Genomic DNA, 24,267 nt, shown 5'->3' with positions numbered 1-24,267 from the left:
ATGCCCACCAAGGGTTTAAAGTTAGGCATAATTTGAAAATTCTAATATGACCAAACTGGTTGGATGTTGGCAGTACTTCTGATTGATGGCCTGTAAGGGCCCACCTGACCTGAGCTTGAGAAGTAAGAAGGAGGGAGTGGAGTTGGGGAAAGAGGGAACAGGAGGACGGAGAGAACAGAAAGTATGACGTTAAGGAGATGAATAGTACATAAAGGTAAGGAAGTCTCTGTGCTCATGTCATTTAGGACACTATTGTCTTGTCAGGTCCACAAGGAGCATAAATCTATACAACTTTTTTGTATCTCCCTGTGTTCAACGTTGGGCCCTTAACCTACAATTGCTTCATCCTGGGTATGATGTTAATCTGCATCCAGCACTGCAAACAGGTCCTCCAACTTACAGGGAAAACTTGGGGTTGTTGGCAGGATTGGCACTCCAGCTACCGGAAATAAACCCCAAACTGTTCCAGTGTGGTGCTAAGGTGTCACCCGTCGCACTTGGTCCCAGTCCGGGTGGTTAGTCATGCGGTGGGTGCGACAATGCGCTTTCAGTGGCTGCTCTGAATCTGTGTTCACCATTCTTTATGCCCTCCTGTGTGTGCCACATATTTGTAATAAAATCCGTTTAACAAATCTTACTTAGTTGTCGTTCTGGCTCAGACATTTAATGGATTCAGAAAGTATTCAGACCACTTCACTTTTTCCCATTTTACTATTTTGCAGCCTTATGCTAAAAAAAAATTTAATTAATTTTTCGTACATCAACCAAAACTCAACACCCTACAATAACAAAGCAAAAAAAAATTTTTTAGGCAAATTTATTAAAAATAAAACAAAATTGAAATGCCACACTGACAAAAGTTTTCAGATCCTTTCCTTGAAATTTAGCTCCAGTGCATCCCATTCTAATGATCATCACTGAGATGTTTCTAAACCTTGTTTGGTGTCCATCTGCGGTCAAGACAAGATTAGGAACTGTGCACACCGGTCTATAGATGGTTACTCAGCTGATAATGTGTACCAGAACAAAAACCAAACCATCAAAGGAATTAACTGTGGAGCTGAGAGACAGGACTGTCTCAAGGTAGTCTCACTCTTCTGGAAAAGGTTACAGAGAATTCTTGAAGCATTAAAGGTTCCTATGACCACAGTGGCCTCCATAATTTTTAAATGGAAGAAGTCTGTAACAACTATGACTCTTCCTAGATCTGGCCACTGAGCAATCGCGGTAGAAAGGCCTTGGTAAGAGGGGTAACCAAGTACCTAATGGTCACTGCGGCCAAGCTCCAGAGATCCTGTATAGAGATGGAAGAAATTTTCAGAAGGTCAGCCTTCACTTCAGTATGACCTGGACTTGAGAGCAGAATAGCCAAACAGAAGCTTCTTCTCAGTAAAAGACTTAGCGAAGTCTACTTGGAGTTTGCAATAAGGAACCTAAAGGACTCCCAGATGGGAGAAATGAGATTCTATTGTCTGAAAAAACAAAATTGGCATCATGTCATGAGGACACCAGGCACCATTCATTAATACCATTCTAGCAGTGAAGCTGGTGGTGGCAGGATCATGGGAGTCTGGGAGACTAGAAAGGGTTACGGGAAAGCTCAATACAGTAAAGTACAGAAATATCTTAATGAAAACATTATAGATAGATAGATGATAGATAGATAGATAGATAGATAGATAGATAGATAGATAGATAGATAGATAGATAGAACTGAAAGGCACTATATGATAGATAGATAGATAGATAGATAGATAGATAGATAGATAGATAGATAGATAGATAGATAGATAGAACTGAAAGGCACTATATGATAGATAGATAGATAAAAATTGTACTGATTATGAGATTGATTGAATGATCAACTGATTTGATTTGAACTGATTGATTGGAATTCAATGTTGCTTAATGTGGGAAATGTGAAATAAGTAAAGGGGTCTGCACTATGGGTGCATTTATGTCATTTATGTATCAGTTAAAGAAACGCCCATCATGAGACACACTTAGGGATCAGAAAGGGAATTAGTGGGTCAAGACCCTCTTTGGAGGTTTTCAGAATTAGAAACATGACGTCCGCATTTCTAATTTTATGTCCACTGTCTCTGCTCTTCTACTATTCTTGACATTTTATGTTTAAGCCTCCTTTTTTTCTTAACAGACTCTTTCTTTTCTTTGTAATTATTTTATGTAATGAAAAAAAAATCAGCTATTATAATACCAAATAGTTGGCATATGCCAGCCTGGCATAGAGAAGTGCTCTTAGCCACCTGCTGGGTGCTAAAGTTACTCTTCATGTTGTGTGTGGCTATTTCTTTGACTAATAAGTACACACCAATCAATTATTTTCCTTTTTATTTGTACTGATCTGGAACATAAGAAAATTAGAATTTGAAAGACATGCTGAGCTGCATAGTTTAAAAAGTTGACATTTATTGCGAGCCTGCTGATTTTTCACAGTATGGAGAGGGAATTTCAATGCGTATCTACTCAGCTCGGCACACTGCAAATAAGTGAGTGCGGCTCAGCAGGGAGTGGGAGTGGGAGCTTAACAGTGACTAATTTGATTTACTGGAGCGGACTTATAAGTCCAAAATGGGAAGAGGAAAAGGAGGAAAAGGCCAATTTGGACAAACTAATTTCAATGTACTTATAGTAAATAACACACTGCACTTGTTCAAAAAAAAAAACCAAGCTAAACACTGAGATACCGAGTGAACATAGATTATTATACAGTAAGTCAGAAGTAATTTCAAGTGCATTTTGAATCAGTGAAATGCCCCTGGATTTTCTGTCCATAAGCACACTTTGCTGCTCTCATGCCCCGATTCAGGTTGGCTTGTGCAGATCTAAGAGCGTCTTTGTCCCCAGACTTGAAGACAGCATTTTGTTCTGCCAGAAATGCTTGCACCACTCTGGTGAGCCACGGTTTCTGGTTGGCATGTGTGGTGATATTCCTGATGGCGGTCACATCATCCACACACTTGGATATGAATTCCATCACATTGTGTCCAGCAGGGGACATTAATTCCCTGGGAATGAGTTCTTTTGTAATTGAGGCGTGTTACATAACCCAAAACTATATAGTGTGACAGATAGGGGGCTCTGTCATCCCCTTGAACCCTTGAATCAGACGCCAGACACCAGGTAAAAGTCCAATAATTATTTTTATTTAGACAATAATGTGCACAAAACACCTTCCACTTCACAATACTCATTAACTATAACAATAATCCAATCAATAATCAAATCCTCCACTCCCAGATGCATTGCTCCCTTCCTCCCAACTCAGCTCGCCCGTCTGGGATCTCCCTCAATCTTTTATAGTCCTCGACCCGGAAGTGTTTCTCTCCCTCTGTCCATGTGACTGGCAACACTTCCAGGTCAGATAAAAACCCCCTTTCTTCAACCCGGAAGTACGTCATTTCTTCTGTCCACGTGACTGGGACGTACGTCCGGGCTGTAGGTAAAATAATCCTTCTTCCTCCCTGCAGCATCCTCTAGCGGCCCCCATGGTATCCAGCAGGGCTGTGAATAAACACTCCATTGATTCCCTGCTGGCATTTGGGGGACCTTCATGCTGCTGGGAGGGCTCCATCTGTTGGCCTGGGGGCATTGGCCGGGATGAATAGCCAGCCATATACCCCAATAGATATGATATTAAAAGGCGATACCTCTCCCTTAGGGATACAGCGGTAAGAAATCACATAAAAGAAATAACTTAGCTTTCTTTAGTGATGGCCCAGTTTGGGAGTGGGGGCCCGATGTGTAGAGTCTGGGAGTTGTTGCAGTGGAAAGATTTTTAGGATTGGATGACGTTATCCTCCATCTGTCTGTTGGCTTCAAAGGTGTGCCGGGCAATATACTCTTTCTTCATGTGCAGACTCCCACTTAGGTGAATCATGTAATTCCAAACAAGGCAAAAGAGAAAACTATTTGATGCTGACTTTGACAGACAAAAATAGTATACAACAGTCCTCAGTCTGACTGCCCATTTCCCAGTTGTGTCTATCTGTCTTGTCTTATAATGCTTGCCTAACAGTTCTATATATATGGTGAACCCCTGTGCTAAATCTGGCTCTGTGTCAACTGTTCATGTGAACAGAAAAAGGCAGATTTATAAGATACATTTGCTCAGAGTACAGTGACATATTAAACTTATGCTTATTACACACAAACACAGCATACTCTCCTGGATTGTGGCATCCTTTCTGAAAACATTCCACCATAGAAGAATTTTGGGCCAATCTGGCCTTTTCCATTTACTTTCAGTTCTTTAAACAAAACCAATGCATGATGGTGTGAAAATGAAAACAAAAAACAGTGACCACATAAGGAACGTGACCGCCATTAATCAGGCTCTATCGTCAGTTCGGTATTCGTGGAGCTCCTTAGCTCAGACCATCTCTTGTTTAAAGTCCAGGAATTAGAAGTGGTGGAATCAGTTGCCTTTACTGGGTGATTTCGCGATACAGTGGAGGAAGAAAATCACAAGACAGTTAGAGGCAGCACCTCCTCCTGGCCCAGGGTGGTATCACACACCGGGGAAGAGTTCAGATGCGCATGTGTGACACAGGACAAATTAATCATCACAAGCGAATAGCTTAGCACAAACTATAAACCATTTATGACTTCTTAGAAACAGCTAATATGAGTTACATAGAAATTCACCAAACCAGAGGATCTACGAATGCTTCTTAAACACATTGAGGGAGTGTGATATAGTGGGTCCGCGTGCTCCGAAAGAATGGCGTTTTTTTTCAAATAATCCATTGGCCACGTCAGTCTTCGTGTGTACGCCTGTGCAGCCGCAGGGAGTTGATGAAGTAATTGGGGCGAGATGCACCTGCCTGTGAAGGTGGGATCGTTTTCAATTGCTTCATTGGCTTCCTGCGGTGCGGGATTGAGACGCTGTGCCCACGGAGCTGTATAAGTACAGGCCAGCACAAGAGATCGAGAGAAAATAAAGAATGGAAAAGGAATAGAAGACGGGGATTAAGGAGAGAAGAAGGCAGGAGGCTGCAAAAGCCGATGAGTGAGTGAGAGAGAGAGAGAGAGAGAGAGAAGGCTTGCTGGTGAATGCAGGCAGATGGGAGGAGAGCTCTGCAAGAGTGTTTGGAAGACACTCAGGGTGGATGAACTGCTGATCTTTTCAGAGGAGCAGGAGTGACCAGATCATGGATGGCTTGCCGCTTAAGGCCAAGAAGGCAGCAGTAGTCAGGGATGCTTGAAAGGTTGAGTCCCAGAATGAGCGCCCTGGTCGTTTGGGGAACCCGAGTCTCGGTCCAGCGTATGAGCTGTATGTAGCCAGGGGGACGGAAGACTACTGGACAAGTTGAGAGTCAGCTATACCTGCAGATACCTTTTGCAAGGCCCAAATGGGAGAAGCCAGTTAAGAGAAATGCACCGGGGTTTTATAAAGGACAGCTTCCAGACAGTATTTTAACGTCATTTGAAAGGATTTATTTATTATGGATTTTAACCTCCACTTGTCACCTGTTTAAGGAGTATTTATTTATGGACTGTTTTTGTACACTGCACTTTATCGGGGAACATATCTTTCAATTTTTGTTAATAATAAAAGTCCGGGACACTTTTACACAATCTCCTTCCTCCCAGTGTGATTTGTCCTCATCTGCCAGCTTATCCGGTTACATTACCGACTGTGTTGGGTTCAAGAGGCTCCCAAAACAAGAAGAGGGAGCATGGATCAGGACCTGCACTGTCACAGGATGCTGAAAATCAGAATGGAGGGGGGACGCTAAGAGATTGAGATTTGATGTCACACAGAGGTGGCATCTCAAGATACCAATCATTATGCAGACCTGAGTAGTCTAGAAGGACCATAAAACATCACAGTTGTCTCCACATATATAGCAGGTGACCAACTGACTACTCTGTAGGCCGGCATCAAGGATTTGAACTTAATACATGCTGCCCCAGGGAGCCAACATAGTGATCTGAAGAAAAAGAGTGAAATGTTTCCTCCTCGGCAGTTTGAAATATCTGGAGTGACTTGGTAACGCATGTTGGTTCTCCTGCCAGCAGAGAGTTGCAGCAGTCCAGACCTGAGCAGAACAAAGCCAGGACCAGGAGTAGTTGTGCTGCATATTCTGTCAGACACGACCTGATCTTGCAGAAACCTTCCAAGAGATTCAATGAGGACACATTGGTCCATTCAATCCCCCAACAGCAAACTTATTAGGTGATTTTGAAATGTGCTGTAACTGCTGTACAATCAAATATTTTCCACATTAACATGAAGAGGCTGTAGAGACATTTAAAACCAGAGGTGTCAGACTCCAGTGGGTGCAGTTTATTTTGAATCCTTTTCTAACAAATGTTAGTATCCTGCGGCAAGTCCATTGAGCACAACACCACACTCAGTATTTGAGTTTATTCTTATATATCTCCCTTCCTGGAGTGTTCACTCACGAGGTTCTTTATCCAGCCTGCAAGAATGCAAATATTCAAAAGAACAAAGTCACAGTAGAAGAAAATGTAAAAAAAGCTCAAATAATTGATAGGGATTAATGCTCTTCGCGGAAGTTAGAATATAAATGAAGGAGCATAATGCTCATCGGAGTCGGCTCATGAGAGTAAGAGCTGGTGTACGTGACAAGACCTAAAGTGCAAAAGAGAACAGATGAGGCTTTACGTGCAAAGGAAATGTTATCGGCAGTGCGGATGGAGAGAGAGACAGAGAAGAGCAGAGAAACAAATTAAGAGAAAGACGTAGCTCAGAGCAGGAGAAACAAAAGGGAAAAAGTAACCAAGTGTAAGAGTTGTAATGTAAGTGAACCTTTTAATATAAACAAGAGTCGTTTTTAAATATTTGTAAATGCACCATTGTTAATTTCATGTGTCTCAGAGAGAGTTCTTGTGCACATGCGAGATATGTGTTGTGTGATTCCAGATGTGAGAGGGGGGAAGTTTGGCGGGTAGAATGAAATGGAGCAATACAGACTTTGACCGTGTCTTAATATTTAAAAACTGTTATAAATTTAATTTGTTATTGTTGTTTGAAATAAAGTTGTTGAACTATTAAAAGAAGACTTGCATCAAGTCTATGCAACAAATAAATTCATTGGAAATTACATCCTGCATACGAAGGAAGGAGAAACGTCATTACACCAGGGAAAAGAGTTTTACCAAATAAGGTTGGATTGCTCACCTGCACTACTTGGGACACACCTCCTATTTACTGAATTCAATTGTTTCAAACAGATTCGTTGTCACAGGTGTATAAAATGAAGCACCTAGCCACGCAGTCTCCATTTACAAACATTTGCGAAACAAAATGGATGTCACCTTTTCAATAAGACGGATTGTGAAATTTCATCCCCGCTGGATATTCCACGGTCAACTATAAGTGGTATCATTGGAAAGCTGAAGCGTTTAGATAGATAGATAGATAGATAGATAGATAGATAGATAGATAGATAGATAGATAGATAGATAGAAAAGTGCTATATGATAGATAGATAGATAGATAGATAGATAGAAAAGTGCTATATGATAGATAGATAGATAGATAGATAGATAGATAGATAGATAGATAGATAGATAGATATTTTTTTATCAGCATACTGATAAAAAACAATATTAATTTTAAAAGTGATAAAAATGCAGGTATAATATATATATATATATATATATATATATATATATATATATATATATATATATATATATATATATATATATATATATATATATATATATATATATATATGTATATATATATATACTCAGCAAAAAAAGAAACGTCCCTTTTTCAGGACTGTGTATTTCAACAATAAAAATCCCAATAACTTTACAGATCTTCATTGTAAAGGGTTTAAACAATGTTTTCCATGCATGTTTAATTAACCATAATCAATTAATTAACATGCACCTGTGGAATGGTCGTTAAGACCTTAACAGCTTACAGAAAGTAGGCATTTAAGGTCACAGTTCTAACAACGCAGGACACTAAAGAGACTTGTCTACCGACTGTGAAAAACACCCAAAGAAAGATGCCCAGGGTCCCTGCTCATCTGCGTGAACGTGCATTAGGCATGCTGCAGGGAGGCATGAGGACTGCTGATGTGGCTAGGCCAATAAATTGCCATGTCCGCACTGTGAGACGCCTAAGACAGCGCTACAGGGAGACAGGAAGAACAGCTGATCATCCTCGCAGTGAAAGACCACGTGTAACAACACCTGCACAGGATCGGTACATCTGAATATCACACCTGCGTGACAGGTACAGGATGGCCGCAACATCTGCCCGAGTCACACCAGGAACACACAATCCCTCCATCAGTGCTCTGACTGTCCGCAATAGGCTGAGAGAGGCTGGACTGAGGGCTTGTAGGCCTGTTGTAAGGCAGGTCCTTACCAGACATCACCAGCAACAACGCCGCCTATGGGCACAAACCCACCTTCGCTGGACCAGACAGGAGTGGCAAAAAGTGCTCTTCACTGATGAGTCACGGTTTTGTCTCACCAGGGGTGATGGACGGATTTGTGTTTATCGTCAAAGGAATTGAGCACGTCTGGGACCTGTTGGATCGCAGGGTGAGGGCTAGGGCCATTCCCCCCAGAAATGTCCAGGAACTTGCAGGTGCCTTGGTGGAAGAGTGGGGTAACATCTCACAGCAAGAACTGACAAATCTGGTCCAGTCCATGAGGAGGAGATGCACTGCAGAACTTCAAGCAGCTGGTGGCCACACCAGATACTGACTGGTACTTTTGATTTTGAGCCTCCCTTCATTCAGGGACACATTGTGAAACATTTTTAGTTTATGTCTTATGGTGTTGACTCTTTTAGTGTTCATACAAATATTTACACATTAAGTTTACTGAAAGTAAAAACAGTTGAAAGTCAGAGGACATTTCTTTTTTTTGCTGACTATATATAACAGATTGCATAGTGTGGGGTATTGGAGCAGGACGGTGACAGCAGTCTGTCGCTGAAGCTGCTCCTCTGTCTGGAGATGATCCTGTTCAGTGGATGCAGTGGATTCTCCATGATTGAAAGGAGCCTGCTCAGTGCCCGTCTCTCTGCCACGGATGTCAAACTGTCCAGCTCCGTGCCTACAATAGAGCCTGCCTTCCTCACCAGTTTGTCCAGGTGTGAGGCGTACCTCTTCTTTATGCTGCCTCCCCAGCATGCTGATAGAGCATCTGCAGCATCTTATTGCAGATGTTGAAAGATGCCAGCCTTCTAAGGAAGTATAGTCGCTCTGTCCTCGCTTGCACAGGGCATCAGTATTGGCAGTCCAGTCCAATTTGTCATCCAGCTGCACTCCCAGATATTTATAGGCCTGCACCCTCTGCACACAGTCTCCTCTGATGATCACGGAGTCAATGAGGGGCCTGGGCCTCCTAAAATCCACTGCCAGCTCCTTGGTTTTGCTGGTGTTCAGTTGTAGGTGGTTTGAGTCGCACCATTTAAAAATAAGTCCTTGATTAGGTTCCTATACTCCTCCTCCTGCCCACTCCTGATGAAGCCCATGATAGCAGTGTTGTCAGCGAACTTTTACACATGGTAGGACTCTGAATTGTATTGGAAGTCTGATGTATATAGGCTGAACAGGACTGGAGAAAGTACAGTCCCCTGTGGCGCTCCTGTGTTGCTGACCACAATGTCAGACCTGCAGTTCCCGAGACGCACATACTGAGGTCTGTCTTTAAGATAGTCCACGATCCATGCCACCAGGTGTGAATCTACTCCCGTCTCAGTCAGCTTGTCTCTGAGGAGCAGAGTTTGGATGATGTTGAAGGCGCTAGAGAAGTCCAGAAACATAATTCTTACAGCACCACTGCCTCTGTCCAAGTGGGAGAGGGATCAGTGTAGCATGTAGATAATGGCATCCTCCGTTCCTACCTTCTCCTGGTATGCAAACTACAGAGGGTCGAGGGCGTGGCGGATCTGTGACCTCAGGTGATGAAGCAGCAGCCGCTCCATGTTTAGTAACAACAGCAGCTCAGCCACAAAGCAGAATACCACATAAAGTTACAGAGAGGGGTCAATAACTACCAGGGATGTGCAGTCAGGGGAGGCTGTCATCATGAAAAGTAAAAAAACTAATAATGATAACATAAAATAAATATGTTCACTGGTCTGTGCTATAAATTTGTTTTCTGTATTATTCCAATATCTTTGATACTTTTTATAGTCAAAATCACTGAATTGCTGCATTTCTTGTTCAAATACAGGGGAGAAATGTGAGGTGCGGTAGCGACAAGCCTCACCTCACCTCGAACTGTGCTCTCCCTCACACACTGGGTTGATGCATGCAATTGCTGCGTGCCTTTTGCTTTCTCTCTGTATGTCATCAATACAGTATAATGTTTGCAGACACGTTTATTATACACCCTGACTTTCCGCAGTCTGGCTACTATCTTGAATAAATGTGTGTGACATATTTAGTCTTGCTGATCGGGCAAAAAACCACAGTGAAAAGGCACAAGGTGAGGCAGACTGTACCGTGCTGCACTGAAGGGGGCTACACAGAGGCTTTGGGTGCCAATAAGTTAACGATTTCAGAAAGTGCACTGCAGCGGTCCGTTTATTTTACAGTTTTGTTCCGACTAACTGCCAAAATAGAAGGTTAAGACTTTTAAAACTAAAGGAAAATAAGAAGGACTTTTACAAGAAAGTGACGGAGATTTTCGTGGAGAAGGATAGGCGCATGGACTTCATTTACAAATAAATGTAAGACAATAAATGGTTTTCAATTTTATAAAGCTAAATGGGATCAGACTAAGAAAAAAAAAATCCAATATTTAAAAACTAAATTTTGACCTTAAATAAAATATTCTTTAGTTTTTCTTGTTATCCTTTTGTTGGACAGTCTGTATTAAAGCATCAGAACTAAAAGCTTTAAAAAAACAACTAAATATTTCAATGGATTTCTAGAACTGAAATCCATTTTTTTTTTTTGCCTACCCGGTATCCTTCAATACGAGCGCGTAAATAAAGGCGAGCTTCAAAAGGGCGACCTCAATTGGGTGCAGCAAATGAAGGCAAACGCAACAAAATTATTACAGAAAATGTATTAGATAAGGGCAATGATTGAACGTATAAAAAGGCGAAAGCAAGAATATTAAAAAATCCAATTAATTAATGCATAAACTTCTAACGAACTATTTCTAAAGCTCTCTATATTCACTCATTGTTGTGTTACACTTGAAGCTGTAGATTATGTGCAATGCCACGTAGATATTCGGAGATAGTTTTCTCCTTTCTGAATGCGTAGCCTTCGACTACGAGTAGATCTGCACCTTTCTTGCTCTTCACATATTCCAGAGCCATTTGAACTAAATTATCTACGAACGCCTTTAATCGCCGCTCCCAATTGAGGTCACCCTTTTGAAGCTCGCCTTTGTACCTCACTCAATATTTTCATTTCTATTAAATGAGTATGAATCGTGGAATTGCAACCGCAAATTTAGAACACATGGAGGGTGCAGAGCAGTGGCATAGCTGGAGTTCATGCTGCTCGGGGCAGGGCAGTGCTTCAATTCGCTGCCCTCCAACATATCTGAATTGGCTAACCTATTTAAATTGAAAATTAAAATGACGTACAATATAGAGAAAAATTAAGATACATTTTGTATAGATCTTTTTATATAGAGAGAAACAGCAATAATTTTTCATATATAATTATTTATAAGCATCAAATAAACAAGAATATAGTATAGACACACAGATAAGCTATGTTGTAATTATTAGTTTAATATAATTACGCTGTGAAAACCAGAACCAGTGTAATGTACAAGTGATAGGTGGGGATGTATTCTGCACAGAGCAACAACACATTCAGATTGATAAAGAAATGAAATTATAAATTGTAAATTAATTGTTTGTCTTCCTAGAAATTATTATCAGCGTAATGTTTTTTGTTTATTTTTGTTATTGTTTCAACTGCTGTGTCTGATGCCATCACAGGACAGTCTGAAAATTACTTTTGAAGCATTTGTGGATACAATTCAGAGAATTTTACTTCTTTCATTCATGAGTGTGCTGCTTACACACAAATTGTACTGAACCTTAGTCAATAATACCGCCCCCAAAAATCTGCTGCTCCGGGGCAGACCACCCCCTCCGCCCGCGTCTGTGTAAAGAATGCTAATTAGATATGAAACATGACCAGTAGTGAGTGTATATGCTGCCAGTAGAACAGTGAATAAGCTACTCTTTTGGGTTCATATATTTGAAAATCTGACACTGAAGGAGTCAGTGCCTCACCAGCCATGAACCTCACCTCACGTCACTGATGATTACTAATTGTAAAAGTCACCAACGCTCTGCCGATTCCATCGCTGAAGAGTTTCAAACTTCCACTGGCATTAATATGAGCACAGGAGCTTCATGGAATAGGTTTCCACTCCTGAGCAGCTGCATGCAATGCTCACATCACCACGTCCAATGCCAAACGTCGGATGGACACTGAAGTGTGTGGGGTCCATGACATCACTTAGCTGAAAGTCTAAAGGCCAGCATTGTGAACATTCTGGTAGTTATAGATTGGGTTGGGCCCAAATCTTGAAACTCCTCTTACTTTGTTGTTTTGAGAGATTCTGGTTAATGGATTACTATGATTTAAAATTATCAGATCATGTGTGCTTACTGGTTTTCAAATGTCTACTCGTCTACTTGACACATTACACGTAATGACATGCAGCTTTTTATTTTGGTTTCAACTCCAAATGGTAAAAATCACAGAACTCACTGGCTGAAATAATCATTCATTCATTCAGGCAGGAAGGCAGTCAATGACTTTGTTGAACTGTAAAAAAATGTAAGAATTGTACTGATCATGAAATGCTCAAGATAAATAGATAGATAGATAGAACTATAAAGCACTATATGATAGATAGATAGATAGATAGATAGATAGATAGATAGATAGATAGATAGATAGATAGATAGATAGATAGATAGATAGATAGATTAAAATTGTACTGATTATGAGATTGATTTGTTAGAATTATAATGCTTTACGAAGTGTTCCATTTAAATAAAGCTTGATCGATTGATTGATTCATTGATTAGAATTGTACTGATCATGAAATGCTCATTTTAAATAAAGATGTATTGATTGATTGATTGATTAGATCTGTACTGATTGTGAAATCGCAACTTAAATAAACTTTGATTGATTGTTTAGTTTATTGATTAGAATTGTAATGATGATGAATTGTCCAATTTAAATAAAGATGGATTGATATGTTGAGTGATTAGAATTGTACTGATCATGAAATGGTCATTTTAAATAAATATTTATTAATTGATTGATTGATTAGAATTGTAATGACCATGAAATGCTCGGTATAAATATTGATTGATTGATTGATTGATTATAATTGGATTGATCATGCAATGCTCAATTTAAGTATTAATTAATTGATTGATTAGAATTGTACCGATTATGAAATGCACAACTTCAATAAACATTTATTGACTGACTGACCAGGGCAAAGAAAGTCGATGAGCCCAGCCATCCCAGCATTGCCCTGTTTTGTGTCCTGCGGGAGGTAAGCGCTGTCGTTATCGATGGTCTGGTTCAGAGACACTAAGGAGGGGTTTCTGTCCAGAGTCTATCCACATGTTGAATATAGAAAATGTCTAGAAAGGCATGATGCCCTATTGTTAAACTATCGTACAGAGAGTTATTTAAGTTATTAAGTAATTGATTCAGTTATTATTTAATATTATTACATATTTAAAATACCCTCTGAATGATGTTTGATATTTTTATTGGCGTGTATTATTGTTGCTTTTAACTTTGTTATTATTTTTAAAGGCGCAGTTATTGGCGTTCAGCAACTAAGCATTGTATTGTATGTATAATTTGTATGTGAAAATGAAGTGTGATTTGATTTGATAAAGTGATGAAGACCTGTAATCCATCATTCCATCTTTTTAGCATAAAAGGCACTATACAAACAAAAGATCTAAAAATCTGAGGTGCTCAAGCTCAGTCTAATTAAGCATTGTGACAAGTGTCTTCTCATTAGAAACTAATGCTTCTCAATGTGACTCAAAATGACTTGTGATCCTAATAACAACAGAAAACTATGTTAAAATTCCCACTCAAACAGGTGTCCGGGTAAGTTGCGGGTGATTTATTTGCTAGAGTAATTTATCTTTTGAATGGTTTGTTTTATGTGTAGGAGGTTAAATAAGTCAAAGGTTATAGAACACCAAGCACACAAGCCGTAAAGTCTGCTAGCGCTATGGAGTAAAGCCAGCATGTTGTATATTCAAACATGAAAGACCGCATTGCAGCAAAAGATTCATTCATTAGCACACCCTTAATTAAGAATAATGCTGAAGCGGTCCTAATCATTGGTATAATGATAGCTAGCATATTCCACAAATGCAGACCTAACTAAGTGGGCAGCAAATGATTCCTCAAAGTTTGAGATCTGGCATTATTTGTGGGTGACGCCACTAATCAGCACACCACTGTAGAGCTGAAATGTTATTTGGAGGAGCCTGGCTCTCTCATTAAATTCCTTTTTCTTTAATTGTTAATCAGAGTGAGGAGCATCATTGGAGTGTGATACTGATTCAAATCTGCCATATTTTAGCCCCACAGCATCTCTAAGTTGGCACATTCTGTGTAGTTAAAGAAAGTAATTTGCTAGGCAATTTCTGAGAAATTATTTTCAGTAATTAAGCATTTATGTGAAGGAGTTGAGCTTTTTAGGCCAACTTTACACTCAGCAGGCTTGAATTTTACTTCAGCTGAATTTGTTGAGACCACTGCAACTTTATAATTAAAGCTTCTCGTTAATCAGACATGCTATTTTTTTAATTAAGATAGCATCTGTGTAATTGGTGTAGTCAGCATGATGGTGCACTGGCTAGTGCTGCTGCCTCCCAAACCTAACATCGTAGGTTCAAATATCCTAAACCTGTGGTCGGTGTGAAGTTGCCCCCACGTCTGCTTGGGTATTTCGGTTTTCTTCCACAGACATGGTTTGTAAGGCTAATTGGCATTTCTGTATTGTCCTGTAATAGACTGAAACGCCATGCGGAGGTGATCCATGCCTGCCATCTGATGATACCAGGATAAGCATAAAGCTGCTTTTTCTACACCAGGCTTGCATATAAAGCCTAAACTTCCACATGTATCCTAAATAGTATTGTTGCTTCTTATTTTCTTAATTAACAAACATAGCAGACTTGATATGTTAATTTACACTATCGTTCTTACTTCATTTAGAAGATAAATGCTTGAAATAAACAGGCACTATGATCCAATGGTTAGCAAAATTTGCTTAGCAGCAAGCCCAGAGATATCTTATATATAAATGTCTTCATATGGAAGTGTGTGTGTGTGTCTGTCCGGCCTGGAAGTGAGAGGTGAAGTTGGGGTAAGGGAACAGAAAACTTGCTTAGCCGCTGTGACAGATAGGGGTCACTGTTGACCCCTGAACCCTCAGACAACACGTTCAAACACTAGGTAAAATATCAGAAATAACTTTAATTCTTCCAATAAAGTGCACAAAGCACCTCCACCTCCACAATCCACACAAATCTACTATAATAATCACAATAATAATCACACAATTAACAATCCTCCACTCCACCCAACAGCTCCGTCACACTCCCACCCAACTCGGCTCTCTCTGTTGGGATTTCATGTAGTCCTTTTATGTTCCTTGAGCTTGAAGCGCTTCTGTCCCTCAGTTCATGTGATTTCCTAGCACTTCCGGGTCAGATGAAAACTCCTTTTTCTTCACCCAGGAAGTACTTCATTTCTTCTGACTAGGGAGTACTTCCGGGCTATATGGAAAATACAAATCCCTGTGCCTCCCTGCAGCGGCCCCCAAGGTATCCAGCAGGGCTGTGAAGTAAAGCTCCAATGTCCATGATGCCCTGCTGGAATTTGGGGCCCCTCCATGTTGCAGGGAGGACTCCATCTAGTGGTGTGGGGGTATTGGCCGGGATAAACTGCTGGCCATATATCACACCGCTAATAACACAAGCGAGGCGAGCACGTCAGCAAAACACAACGTCAGAAGAAAGACAAAGTCGCTTAGCCACTAACTTCGGCAACAACTTATCCCTTTTACTTTTCCCCCTGACGCTAATACACAAGCGAGGCGAGCACGTCAGCAAAACATAACCACCGAAGAAAGAAAAAGTCGCTTAGCCGCTAACATCGGCAACACGTCATCCCTTTTACTTTTCCTCCCGACGCTAATACACAAGCGAGGCAAGCACATCTTCAAAACCTAATCTCAGAAGAAAGACAAAGTCGCTTAGCCACTAACTTCGGCAACAACTTATCCCTTTTACTTTTCCTCCTGACGCTAATACACAAACGAGGCGAGCATGCCTGCAGTGTGAAACCTCCGAAGAAAGACAGCCACAGCTGCTAATACACAAGCAATGTGAACCCGTCGGCAGATGCCCAGAGAAGTTCCTTTCAATTACCTGACATCTCTGCATTTCAATTTTTTTTTCTGACACTTTCAATAATTTCTAGGACTCCGGCCTTTTTACAGCACAGGGTTACACAGCTAATTATTATATACATTTTTCCATCGCTCATGCTTCTGTTGACCTCAGTTTCTGGTCATCTTGATATGGGAAACTGGTGGGTATGTAGACCTGCTCGTCAGACACTTAGCTAAATTCACTTGTACCCCAAGCTTCTCATGAGGGCACAGACCATCCTCTTACAATACCCAATGGAGAGCTCTGTCTCAATTTATTATTTTCGGTTAACCATCAGGTAGGGCAGCATGGTGGTGCAGTGATAAGCACTGCTGCATATTCCTTGCCAAAGATGTACAGTGCTGTCAAATGACTTAGGCCACTTGAAAAAAGCTCTCCTCAAGTCACCCTAGCAATTCCATGGATTTATTACATTATAAATGGCACACTTGATCCAAATTAAGCAGCTGATGGTTTGCTGAAGCAGTTGCAGGTTTACACATAAATGTGCTTGTCTAGTGAGTTATGAAACTTAAGCACCTTTGACTTTATAAGACCCTATTAGGTTTTGAACACTGCCTGACAGTTGTTAGTGACGAGTCCACTGTGACTCCCAAATCTTTCTTTCGATTTTCAAACCTCCCATTGTGTATTCAAACCTAACATTTGGGGGCAGAGAGGTGGCTCTGAGGCTAGGGATCTGCACCCACAATATGAAGGTTGCCATTTTGAATCCCGTAAACAACAGAAGTGAGTCTACTCTGCTTGAGGAAGGCCCTTAACCTGTAATTGTTTCATCCTGGGTATGACGTTAATCTACATCCAGCCCTGTAAGCAGGTCCTCCAACTTGCTCAGGTTCAGTTGGTGGCAGGATTGCCACTCCAGACACCGTAAAAAAAACCTCCCACTGTTCAGTGTTGTATTGACTCCCTTCTTTTTGACACCGAACCTACCTGGAAAGGGGTCTCTCTTTGAACTGCCTTTCCAAAGATTTCTTCCATTTTTACCCTACAAGGGTTTTTTTGGGGAGTTTTTCCTTGTCTTCTTGGAGAGTCAAGGCAAAGGGGGCTATCAAGAGGCAGGGCCTGTTAAAACCCATTGCAGCACTTCTTGTGTGATTTTGGGCTATACAAAAATAAATTGTACTGTATTGTATTGCTGAGGTGTCACCCATTGCACTTGAATCTCAATGGTGTTTAACTGTGCCTCACCTCTCTCTGTCTCTTTGGTCCATACAGTCTTATCCAGTAGCATTCATTTAAAAATGCCTTTTAGACCTTTGTGCATAGTCACAATCGAATGTATTAAAAAGAAGGAAGGACCACCTGCAAGTGCATGGACAGCATCTCTTCAACTTGGAAAAGAACTCCAATCTGAGTTTTCCTGAGCAGACCTCGTACAGTATATCTGCTCCTACAATGTGTGATCAATATTAAAAATAAAGAAATCTCTCAGTTTTCTTTTGTCTTCGGTTACAGTAGTAATCAGGAGTTATCAAAGGGCAGTTCAATTTGCAAGTCTTGAACAAAATCATAGGAGGTTAAAAGGTGGATCCAAAAGAGGTTCTCTTTTAAGATGGAATGAGGCCACCAACAGAAGAGAACTGAGTGACAGCTCTACCAAATTGACAAAGAGGGATCCGTTATTAGTAGTTTTCTTATTTTGTTCTTTCCTCCTGTTGGTTTAACTTGTCTCTTGTGCTCTGCTTCTTCCTCCTGAAAAACAGAGTAACCATATACAGAAGCTATGAAACAAAGGAAAGAGAACAATTCCGTGAATTGGCCTGGTGTTCTGATGCTTGGCCCTGAGATGATGAAGGGGCTAAACCATCACTTGCTGCTCTGCTCTTTCAAGCTGTCTAATCAATGTCGTGCTCGATATCCCTGTGGTGAAGAAACAAAGCCATGATGTGACTGCCTGACTGCTTACTACCGGCCAGTCATCTCAGCCAAGGCAATAATAAACAGCTACTGGACCATCTGCTGTCAAGTGCTATGGGTCCTAATTGAAGTGAACCTTTGTAGCAGGTTGCTACATCTAAGTGACATTAAATCAATCCATCTGAAATGGCAGCTGGAGTAGGATGGGGTTTGCGAGCTACGGTACATGCAGTAAAAACTGTGAAGAGCTCAGGGAGAAATGATGCAGTCCGGTGTCTGATATGCTTGCAAACATAACTTAATCTATAGTCCATCATTACATCGAAGACAATCAGCCAATCAATTAATCTGTCAAACACTTAGTCAGATAATCAATCAATCAATTAATCCACATACAATAACTTTGCATTTTTATTTTTTTACTGTTCTTTAATCTCTTTTTTTATGATTTACCCTTTCATCTTCAACATGCTTTTAGGCCTTTGTGGTTACTGAGATTTCCTCATTTTGATTCTGACTTGTCAGCAGATCAGCCAATCATTTAGTCGGTTATTGCTCAGTCATTCAATCGATCGTTCACAATCAAATGTAATGGCATCAAATAAAATGAGTTATTTATTATGGATTGCAGCATACTGTAATGAATTGGTTCATTACTAATATTTTATTCATTTTTCTGCTTCATTTTATGAGGTAGGGCCCTCATTTTGGGGGTTTCTGGATCCCTACATTCTGAATTTACAATTAGTTGTTTTAATTAGGATTTAATTTTATTAGTATGAATTATTTTGTACTTTTTAATCACCATCTTGGTTGTTTACAGTCGCTATTTTGTCTTTCTGTCATTAGGGTAGCTCCTATGTTGTTAGGGGTATGAACTCTGAAGTGAACATTAACAATGCAAAGGGTTTAAAACATCACCCATTAGATGATTTCCCTACTCAAGTTTGCAGATTCTAAAATACCTTTTTGACGCTTGATTTTCTGCTAGCAATTCTCTCTGCTTAGTTCTTTTTGGTTTCGACTCATGCCTGCAATTTTTTTAAATGTAACACTATGCTATAGATCTTACAGTTTCAACCCTTGTTGGACTCTTTTCCTGTTTTTCTTTTAAATAAAATCCATATTGCTAGCTTGTTATCAGAAAACACACAAGATGGTAAAAAGGGGTAAGTAAGCCTCACCCCAGAGAGCCTGAACCCAAATGCAAAAGGGCAGGTTTCAAATGGGGGACTTAAAATGGGGCTCATGTTGTTAAAAGTTTAAAATACCCCAAAAAAAAACACAAAAAACACAAGGACAACAAAAACTTTACAAGTGAAGACTTTATTTAAAAAAAGCACAAAAATGAGCATATGATATAGGCAAAAAGGAGAAACACAAGAAAAAATCTGCAATAAAAAGAAATCCAATCCAATACATACTGACATATAATGATGCTTACTCTTGATCAATCAGTGGACCCCCCGAGGGATTAATCTCCTCCACCCGAATGCAAAATGTTTAGTCGTTCTCTCTAAATGCATAACTCCAAGAATCACATCTAGTCATGACGGTATCCTTCAATAAGGGCACGTCAATAAAGGCGAGCTTCAAAAGGGCGACCTCAATTGGGCACAGCGAATAAAGGCAAATGCAACAAAATTATTACAGAAAATGTATTATTATTGTTGCTCTTCACATATTAAACCATTTAAACTAAATTATCTACGAACGCCTTTATTCGCCGCGCTCAATTGAGGTCGCCCTTTTGAAGTTCGCCTTTATTTACGTGGGCCTTTATTCGCCGCGACCAATTGAGGTTGCCCTTTTGAAGCTCGTCTTTTTGTGCGCGCCCTTATTGAATAGAGCCAGTCATGACTACTGTAATTGCCTGTTTGTCGGTATCCCAGGAAAGACCAGTTAGAATTTGCAGTGTGTCCAAAACAGTGCTGCATGCGTTTTAACAAAACATAACTTCACTCAAATGACCCCAAATTTATTATGAATTTGTTACTTATTAAAGAGAGGATCCATTTTAAGTCCTGGCCTTTAATTTCCAAATGTATTGCTGGTATTGTCCCTGTCTATCTCTGAGACTTTCTTATTTACTTGATGTCATGGTGGACCAACCTCTCTGTGTTTCACCCACAGAACAAAAGCAATGTAGCCTTGAGGCTCATGTACACAATACAAAGCAATTAACCTCCTTAGCGTTAGAGCAGAGCAATCACTCAGGCCGTGAAAACGGCGTTAAAAGCGTTAGTCCCGAGTGGCACTCGGGCAACTGTATAGACACGTCTTGTGTAAGCATTAGACTTGAAGATAACTCCCACTGTAATGGCAATGGTATTGCCGTGTCTTATTTAAGCGTCAGTCCCGAGCATTACCCGGGCAACAGTGTAGATGCATCTTCTCCTGGCCTCTTAATGGTGTCACTTAAGAAACAACATCTCAGGTGTTTCACACTCTTGACGGTGGCATGAGCAGTGATGTTGAGGAGTCTGTCATCCAAAGTGAATCTGTCTTCAGGCAGTGAAATTGAAATGGACAGTGAAACTGACAGCGAATCTGATAAATCCAAAAGGGACTCTCGCATCTGGGTTTCTATTAACTCCAAGAAGCACCACCTTGTTTTGATTGTACGGGGCAGCCAGGAATAAAAGTGAACATCGACAGCCAAGATTCCCTTACTTACATGAAGTTATTTCTTGATAATGATGTGATCAAAAGAATTGCTGTTGAGATGAACCATTATGCTGAACAGTGTCGGGTAAACAACCGTACACCTAAGCAGTCTTTCCATTCAAAGAAGTGCCACACGAAAGACATACAGTGGTGTGAAAAACTATTTGCCCCCTTCCTGATTTCTTATTCTTTTGCATGTTTGTCACACAAAATGTTTCTCATCATCAAACACATTTAACCATTAGTCAAATATAACACAAGTAAACACAAAATGCAGTTTTTAAATGATGGTTTTTATTATTTAGGGAGAAAAAAAAAATCCAAACCTACATGGCCCTGTGTGAAAAGGTAATTGCCCCCTGAACCTAATAACTGGTTGGGCCACCCTTAGCAGCAATAACTGCCATCAAGCGTTTGCGATAACTTGCAATGAGTCTTTTACAGCGCTCTGGAGGAATTTTGGCCCACTCATCTTTGCAGAATTGTTGTAATTCAGCTTTATTTGAGGGTTTTCTAGCATGAACCGCCTTTTTAAGGTCATGCCATAGCATCTCAATTGGATTCAGGTCAGGACTTTGACTAGGCCACTCCATAGTCTTCATTTTGTTTTTGGTGGATTTGCTGGTGTGTTTTGGGTCATTGTCCTGTTGCAGCACCCAAGATCGCTTCAGCTTGAGTTGACGAACAGATGGCCGGACATTCTCCTTCAGGATTTTTTGGTAGACAGTAGAATTCATGGTTCCATCTATCACAGCAAGCCTTCCAGGTCCTGAAGCAGCAAAACAACCCCAGACCATCACACTACCACCACCATATTTTACTGTTGGTATGATGTTCTTTTCTGAAATGCTGTGTTCCTTTTACGCCAGATGTAACGGGACATTTGCCTTCCAAAAGTTCAACTTTTGTCTCATCAGTCCACAAGGTATTTTCCCAAAAGTCTTGGCAATCATTGAGATGTTTTTTAGCAAAATTGAGACGAGCCCTAATGTTCTTTTTGCTTAACAGTGGTTTGCGTCTTGGAAATCTGCCATGCAGGCCGTTTTTGCCCAGTCTCTTTCTTATGGTGGAGTCGTGAACACTGACCTTAATTGAGGCAAGTGAGGCCTGCAGTTCTTTAGACGTTGTCCTGGGGTCTTTGTGACCTCTCAGATGAGTCGCCTCTGCGCTCTTGGGGTAATTTTGGTCGGCCGGCCACTCCTGGGAAGGTTCACCACTGTTCCATGTTTTTGCCATTTGTGGATAATGGCTCTCACTGTGGTTTGCTGGAGTCCCAAAGCTTTAGAAATGGCTTTATAACCTTTACCAGACTGATAGATCTCAATTACTTCTGTTCTCATTTGTTCCTGAATTTCTTTGGATCTTGGCATGATGTCTAGCTTTTGAGGTGCTTTTGGTCTACTTCTCTGTGTCAGGCAGCTCCTATTCAAGTGATTTCTTGATTGAAACAGGTGTGGCAGTAATCAGGCCTGGGGGTGGCTACGGAAATTGAACTCAGGTGTGATACACCACAGTTAGGTGATTTTTGAACAAGGGGGCAATTACTTTTTCACACAGGGCCGTGTAGGTTTGGATTTTTTTTCTCCCTAAATAATAAAAACCATCATTTAAAAACTGCATTTTGTGTTTACTTGTGTTATATTTGACTAATGGTTAAATGTGTTTGATGATCAGAAACATTTTGTGTGACAAACATGCAAAAGAATAAGAAATCAGGAAGGGGGCAAATAGTTGACAGTTCATATGGTATTACCATCATCATTATTATTATTCATTATTACTACTATTATTCAAGTATTATTATTATTTGAATCATTATTATACTTTTTACACTTCTGATTTTGTACTTTTAGTGTTTTACACGTTTTACATGCTTTTTACATGTTATTATGAGAAAAAATGTAACACTAAGGATGCTAAACAGTATGTACGTGAAACAGCAGCAACAAAAACTACTTAATAAAGAAACATCCATCCATCCAGTATCCAACCCGCTATATCCGAACTACAGGGTCACGGGGGTCTGCTGGAGCCAATCCCAGCCAACACAGGGCACAAGGCAGGAAACAAACCCCGGGCAGGGCGCCAGCCCACCGCAGGGCATAAAGAAACATGCAAATTAATAATCCAGCAATAGCAAATATAATATAAGGAAAAGAAAAAAAGACTATAACCCAGGGAAGAAGCCCTGGCTGCAACATAACAGCTTACTTTAATTTGCCCTGGGATGTCTCCTTCCATCTATTTCCACCTGGGACTTCACTTTCTCCTTGAGGTGACAGTAAAAACTGGCCAAATGGGAGATGGCTGGTGTTGTTGTTGAGGCAGACTGGCATTCAAGGTGAACTCTTGCTTTGTCTTCATTGCTGCTGAAATGGCTGCTGCAAACCACTGTGCTGATTTAGATAACAAGGTATAAAGATGGATGGAATGATTAGCAGATGAACTGAAGCATTAATGCAGAGATAGCTGGAAGGACAGAAAGGTGAATGAAAGGAAAGGTAGGTGAATGAGAAGTGAGTCAGCAGATGGACAGATGAATGAATGGGCAGTTGAGGAGGTGGGAGATTCTATCAATATGAGTCTGGATAGGTGGAGAGTTGGATAGAAGGACCAGTAGATAGATGGATAGATGAATGGAACAATGGATAAATGAAAAGGCACATATATTAATAAACATTTTTCAGTCTTAAAGATCAAGGCTGTCGCAAATGCTCCTGCCTAGAATCCCAGAAATAACAGTAATAATCTCATCTGATGTCTCCACAGAGTTCAGCTTTCAAATGTGAGGGGCAGAGTTATTTATTTATGTGTCTGTGGCAAAAGGCAGCTGACCCCACCTTGCCAAGAATGTGCATTACTGCAAAAGGTCACCTGAAAATAAAACACACACTCCACCAGTCTCAAGGCAGAAACACTAAAAACAGAATCACAGAAAATGTAACAAATGTTAACTGTCTCGGCTCTGTGACCTGAAAGAGTTGCATCTTCTCAGTTTCAGTTTGCTATAAAAATTAGCAAAACTAGGAAAAATAATGGTGTGCTTAAATTTAGTACAAGGGAATCTATGGATATGTGTGCTTCGTGAGGTGCATTTTTGTAGTAGATTTTCATATTTTCTATTTTACTACTGTAATAAATAAATTCATTCGAGAACAACTTCAAAGAGTTTGGGAAATTGCCCCGTATAATGTCCATTGGACATGATGAAGATTTGAGTGAGAATTGAGCAAAACACCAAAGCATTTGACAGAGTACAGAGATGAAATGAGGAT

The sequence above is a fragment of the Polypterus senegalus genome, chromosome 4, assembly GCF_016835505.1.
Source record: "Polypterus senegalus isolate Bchr_013 chromosome 4, ASM1683550v1, whole genome shotgun sequence".
Classification (NCBI taxonomy): domain Eukaryota; kingdom Metazoa; phylum Chordata; class Cladistia; order Polypteriformes; family Polypteridae; genus Polypterus; species Polypterus senegalus.
The sequence above is the reverse complement of the archived record's forward strand: the minus strand, read 5'-3'. Positions refer to the sequence as shown.